Genomic DNA, 6,739 nt, shown 5'->3' on the forward strand with positions numbered 1-6,739 from the left:
AATTGCAAGGATTTACGTGGAGTTAGCGTACAGGATTCTACTTCTTATGTAAGGTAAGAACTTCTATGACAATCATTTCTCCTGCAACTCGAAGAGATGGTTGTGGTTGTCGACCTATTAAGGCCTTTTTGTCCTCTTAGAGCTGTCAAAATTTAGATAACCAGGTTGTTAATTCCGTGGACCACAAAAATGTTCGATCTGTTGGTTATTAGTTTGTTCTAGTTAATTGTTATAACAGATAACATGCTTTTTTTCTCAGCATCTTCAAAATGATCTTAAAAAAAACTCCAAAGGATAACCCCCCCCCCCCCTCCAAAAAAAAAAACAAAAACACCTATAGTGTGAAAACCTCACCTGCTCTGGGTGACACTGCTTGAGCACAAGGGTTGGACCAGATGGCCTCCAGAGGTCCCTTCCAACCCCAACCATTCTGTGATGCTGAGAGATGTAGATCAGCTGCAATTGTATGTTGCGTTCCTTGCTCTTTCTGTGAGACTGTAAGACCACAAGAGTGGCCCAAATACAGGAAAAATAGATAAACTACATCAGTACAAATTATCTTTAATAGTCCCTTGATGTAAGTTTAACCGTGATTTGCATATAGATTGTCTAATCTGATCTGACTTTTTTGCTTGCTAATTAGTTTGTGGAAATTGTCATTTTGTTTTAAAGCTAAGTTCCTCGCTAAATGTGTAAACCTACAGTACATTTGGAATTGTCCCTTTTTCTCCATCTTACATATTGCAATGTGTAGTGTAAGTTTATGCAAATGACTTACTCTGACCTTTATTCTGAACTTTTCTGAATTGCATGGCAAATACTTAATTTACAGATTGTTTTAGGTACAGCATGAAGAAGCCCTACACGTGGCTGGTACGCTTGGCTTCTCTTACCTCCAATATTCTGGTACCGCTCCCACCCACCCCTACCTTCTGGGACTAATATTCTCTTCTCCTATCTGCACAATTGTTGAAGGTGGATCATATCCTAGAGAAATATTTTTTTAACTATATAAAACATTTTTTAGGTTTGGGGAAGGTTTGTAATTTCACTAATAGTTTCGTTAATGTATATTGCAGAAATTTGTATGGGAGTCAAACGTTTCTTAATCTCAGGAAAAAAAACCTTTATGCTGCCACAAAATCCGTGAGAGGCTGCTGTTCAAATAAACACTTCATAATGAAATTCAGAGAAGCTTAAACAACAGTAAACTCCTCACAGAAGCAAGTTTCTCTTGGATGTTACCCTAAACATGTTATCTCAACATTACTAATGCATTTTGTTCTACTCCAGAAACCCCTAAAAGTTAGATAGAAAGCTGACAGAAAACAGCAATTTTACAGTAGGTGAAATTAGCTGCAGCTGGAGTCCGATCCACCTTTCATGGGTGGGAAAGTAATAATTTCCTCATTCTGTTTAAGCGGTCACTAGCCTCCCAACAAAGCATTTTTCTTCCCTCTCACGAACACCTCCTACTTCTCATCTACTTTTCTACTTTTTCTCTTCAAGTAGCTCCAAAGACCAGCAACCTACCAAGCTTTTACAGTCTTACTTTATGCCTGGTGATACACTGTGGCACGTGTCCTTCAACTTGCACTGGAGAGCCTTCATGTGCTAAACTGATTTCCTTCACGTGGTCATCCTCCACATAGGTGGGTATCTTAATTACATCTTAAACTCCGTGGCTGGTCTGAGATGCGCAGAGTAAGACTGTAGATGAGAAATAGCAAGAAAGTATGTCACTAGAGCATTGTAGAAGGAAATAGGAGAAAAAAAATGTGTAGCCAAGGTAATACGTTGGCATATGGGAGAGAAAAAGGATGTGGGAATGGGTGAGGGGAAGGACAAAAGGGATTAGCAAGCATTGGGAAGTAGGCTGAAGAAAATATTGAGAGTTGTGAACAAGATGAGCTGTATATGCTTTGCCATTTTCATAACAATGTTGTGGTTAGGAACAAAATAAATTCCATCTTGATAGTCTTAGTAACTTTTGAAGTTGTGTGCATGTTTTTTTTGTTGTTCTCTTGGTTTTGCTTCTTTTCCTAGATGACATGCAGTTACATCTGGTTATACTTTGAAGAGGGACTAGTTAGTCTCATGAAGTTGAATATTGGGGAGCTATTTTGGCTTAGAAATTGTGATCATATGGTAGCTATAGAACAGTCCATTGTTTGTGCTAATACTAGTGTGGTTTGATTCCAGGTAGCCTCAGATTTGTTTATAGACAGATTAAGCAAAGTGTTCCCAGAATTTTCTAAAAAAAAAAAAAAAATAAGTTTTTTTCCCCTTATATTTGTGAGGCTAATTGGATTTCATAGCAAGCATTTGAAGAAAGTATGTTGTACTTCCATGTCAGTTAAAAATAAAAAAAACCTGTAGTATTTAATCCATCACATGTTTTATCACCTTTCCTAGTACTTTAGTAGCTGTATTCAGATAATTCCTGCTGTAGAGAATTCAGTCCTAGTGGCTAATCAAGTCCACAACTGCTTTGGGAAGATTGCCAACAAAAATGCCTATATAAAGAGTTGCTTTGCAATTGCTAATCTCATGCTGTTAAGCAAAGGGATGTAATCATATTTGCCTTGCACAGAATGATTAAATTTCAGAACACGCTGACCCAGATTTCTACTAACCTGCAAAGATTTTTAAGCTGGAAAGTTAGAAAGCCTGTTACTTATGCTTTCCCTAGTTAGCATCTACTTTAATCATTCATTTTTGGTAATTTACTGTTTAGAGCATTATTCATGTTGTAACAGCTACTGACTGCTTAATGGTTATTGCTGTAGACTACAGTGGATCAGTTACAGATGCTGGAACTATAAATTAAATGAAGCTGTTGCTCAAATGGACACACGCTGCTTTAAGAGTGATTTTTCTCTGGGCTAATGTCCATAGGACAGAATGCAGTCTGACAATTTTTATAAGTTTTGAAGGGGTAAAAATTGCTGGCATCTTTAAGACAGTGGTAAAAGCACAAAGTGAACCAGTTTAGCATTCAGACTGATTTCATACCAATGCTAATTAGTGCACTGCATTGTGCTTGGCTTGCAGCAGCAGCAGTTCTTTTCTGGTGCCTTGGCCGAGTGACAGTATTGGTATTGTGTCTAGACTTCATGCATAACCCCACTAATACATAGTTGAAAGAAATTAAAAATTATAGTCAGGTTTGGTTATTTTCATTTACAGACATGTTCAGGCGTCTTTTTTTAAACATCTGGTTGCTGAGATTTTTCTTGTCAATGCAAATAAATGCCTATTAAAAATTTATGTACAAGACACTTTAGTTATGCAAAACAATATTGATGATACAGCGGTTTTTAAATATGTATCTGCTCTGAAGATCTTGTGCTTCTCTCTCTCTCTTGCACAGGCTTGAACGTTTGTGGGCCTAGTCTTACATAATGGATCTCATCATCAACCAGTTTCAGTTAGAAGACCAAACCTTGAAACAACGACAAAGATGGTAATTCCCAACAACAAAAAATGTACAGCACGTGGAATCTGACAAATAACATCCATTTTCTTAAGAAAATACCAAAAACAAATGAATGGGTAACAGATTTCATCTGTTTCACAATACACGTCAGTGGTATGTTAGGAACCTCACACATCGATCTGTTGGCTTGATAACAAGGTTCTCAAGAAAAGCCACGAAGAAGGGAAATAGCTCAAGCTAAGCTATCCTCTTTAGCATAAAATTAGAGCTATCCTCCTCTGTACAAATACAAAAAGGGCAGAAAATGCTATCAGATGAGCCCTCTGGGTGGTCTCTGGCTACCAGTTAGATGGAGGACTCCTACTGTTACTTCCACTTTGATCTTTCTGCCTTCAGGGAAAGCATAAGGAGTCCTTGCCACTAACTAAATGGCCAATTAAAAACAAATCTCAACACATGTACGCCTGTAGTATGGGTGGTCAGAAGGAGAAGAACAGAATACCTGTCTGCAATCAATCTATTTCTTGTATCTGAACTATTCCTGGAACACCTGCTAGCCTTTTAGGGGTAGTTAGAAAATAGTTGGGGAGGCTGAAGATGAGCCCACACTGCATGGCCTAATTTTCCTGTGATCATCTATGAAATCTTAAACTGGCACCCTGTGCAGATTGAGTAAATGCTAGCATTTTTATCAATAGTAGCATTGCTGACATAAAAAATTCATGCAGAAAAGAGATGACAACTCTTACTAGAGGATGCAGAAAGTTAGCTTAGGTTCTCTCAAGTCAGAAACCGGTAGCTCTGAGCTAAACTGTAGTACATGGGTGTCTTTATCAAACAGCTTGACTCTGCAATCAAAATATCCTTTTATTGTTGTATATAATTAGAGTAAATGATTTGTTTTGGTTTAAGTATTTCTTCATCACTAAGAGGCAACTAAGCATTAAAATACCTTCAGTAATCCAGGAGCTTGATAATCAGTCATAATAAACTTGCCTCATTTTACATTTTCTCTCAAGTTCTATTTCTCTTGAGTTCTGCAGGAAGTGATGTAGGGTAAACTCAAATTGAAACACAAATGAGATGTAACTTTTAAAGATGTTTTAAATCAACCCTTCTGTCTTCAGCAAATTCCATTATCTTCTAGTACTTGAGCTGCAGAAATCTGCTGATGGAATTATGTTCATTGATCCCAGGTATGTAACAATTCATCTATGTACATATGCAGATTAACTACAAATTGCTTCAATGTACAAGTTGGCATAGGTGGCCAAAATATGCTATCACATAAATAATCTTTGCATGTTGAAGTGAGCATACAATGAAAGAAGAGACATTGTACAAAGCAGAAAAGTATGAAGAAGCTTGTACAATAAAACTTCATTGTACATTCTTTTTAGATAACTAAGTAGTTAGCATATCACTGCTTGATTTGATAGACCTTTCCTGAGTAGTTCCAGTTAAAACTGCAACATGCAATATTCGTTGAATTATCAAGTCTTACCAACATTATTTGACAGGGAGTAATTGAAAGAATTTTCACCTTTCAATTTAAAGTAATTTCATATACATCTAGGTATTCTCATTTATTTTTCTGCTTTGAATGCTATACATAAAATAACTAAAAATAATGGAGCTTTCATGCTCCCTCACTTTTTAATTCAACTTCACTATGGGGGGGCAGAAACGCTTTTCAGGACCTGCATTTGACAGAAGGCAACCCAAGGACAGGTTAAAAAGCAAGATACTAAAAAATCTTATGGTGCATTATGGTAATGTCTAGAAGTTGCTGGCCACAGCTGGGGACAGTCATGGGCAAGCATACAGCAAAAAGTTCCTGTTCCAGAGAACTTACTGTTTGAGTACTTGATCTTAGTCCTAGACTACATGACACTGAAAGTCAACTTTGTCTAGACAGTTTCACTTTCTTTTAAGGTGGGAATCATAAAGATGCCTTTCTAAAAACATGTTTTAAGTTCTTTCTGTAATGTAACTGTCAAGAGTTACAAGCAATCTCCAGAGCAACTGCCATGCAATTACTGTGGTAAACTTCACAGATATATTTCTAATATATATTGTGACTCAGTACTTTCTGTAATATAGCTGGATTCATCTGGGAGTACTGAATACCAAATGTGAGGCTGTGTAACTATGTCATTCCAGTTGATCTTGCAGCTGTTTTCACTATGTGAACAATGAACAGAAGGTATTTGTTGAATTTGTGGCAATACTAACCAGCCTGGGAAACTCAGATGGAAAGCTATTAACTAAAAATATTTCTCACTGTATTATTGATATTAACCATACAGCCTTAAGTATTATAATGTATATTGTATTAAATTCAAGATTGTTTTAAATGAAACAATATAGATCTTGTTTTCAAAATCCTCAGGACCACTCCCCAGTCTGAGCAGTGATTACAGCGCTGAGTGATGGACTTCAGCCGGAGTAGCATTCACAACAATGATGGGAAGTATTTACTGTGAAAACAGTATGCATGTAATTTGTGTCTTTTGTGCTTTGTTGCCATGTGCTTAGGCATTTCAGGAAAAAAAAAAAAAAGGCCTCTAACTAACTAGAGCAAAATTAACAAAGAAAGGGTACTTCTTGGCAGTTGGTGAATTGGTCTGTCCTCTGTGATACATGCTTGACTAGCAGTTTTCTGTCAGCTGTGCACCTGAGCCTCCTCATGAATACCAAACAGCTGTATTAAATCTGGTTCTAATACACCATTTAAAGAGCAGACTTTAAGCTGAAATCCAGGTGAATCATTAATGTATCTGAAATGCAAATTGATCATCTCACAATTTTGCAGTGTGATTACAGAGAAGGGTATTAGGGTATTATCTCCTGATAGATTATAGTGCTGGTAGGTACTAAAAACAACAAACAATTAGACTGGAGTATGTAGAATTAATTAAAATTTTGCACAGTAGTGTCAGGCAACTGAAGTGTCAGTACTTTGAACTATCTTCTGACTGTTCTGCTTGTGTGTTAGGAGTTAAGAAGACCATTAAATTGAAGTAAAAATGTTTTTTTTAATAATGTTCTGTGGTTATTACCCATGTGACCTGATCTCATTACTGGGCTTAGTTAAAGCTCCTTTTTATCTTGCTAGAAAAATATAGTTAGTCCAAATATTCATATTTTAGGTTTAAAAATGCCTGTGGAAATCAAACATGAAAAGACTTCTATGTTTAAAGATGCTTATTGAAATAATGCATTGATTAAAAAACTAAGATTATATAACATTGATAATACTATGTACCATAACTTACATTTATCAAAGAAGATCACAAA

General features: G+C 36.4%; 2 long non-coding RNA genes across 2 annotated transcripts; one reads left to right on the forward strand and one right to left on the reverse strand.

Annotated features, from left to right (window-relative positions):
- Positions 1 to 17: 17 nt before the first annotated feature.
- On the reverse strand, positions 18 to 1,847 carry LOC136790995 (uncharacterized). The gene is made up of 3 exons (XR_010832027.1): positions 1,553 to 1,847; positions 355 to 495; positions 18 to 142 (listed from the first exon to the last, which is right to left on the reverse strand). It is a non-coding gene; the product is annotated as an uncharacterized lncRNA (long non-coding RNA).
- LOC136790996 (uncharacterized) lies at positions 1,530 to 5,570 on the forward strand. Its single transcript, XR_010832028.1, has 3 exons — positions 1,530 to 1,652; positions 3,374 to 3,466; positions 4,587 to 5,570. It is a non-coding gene; the product is annotated as an uncharacterized lncRNA (long non-coding RNA).
- The last annotated feature ends 1,169 nt before the right edge of the window (positions 5,571 to 6,739 follow it).

Source organism: Anser cygnoides, chromosome 5, assembly GCF_040182565.1.
Source record: "Anser cygnoides isolate HZ-2024a breed goose chromosome 5, Taihu_goose_T2T_genome, whole genome shotgun sequence".
Lineage (NCBI taxonomy): Eukaryota > Metazoa > Chordata > Aves > Anseriformes > Anatidae > Anser > Anser cygnoides.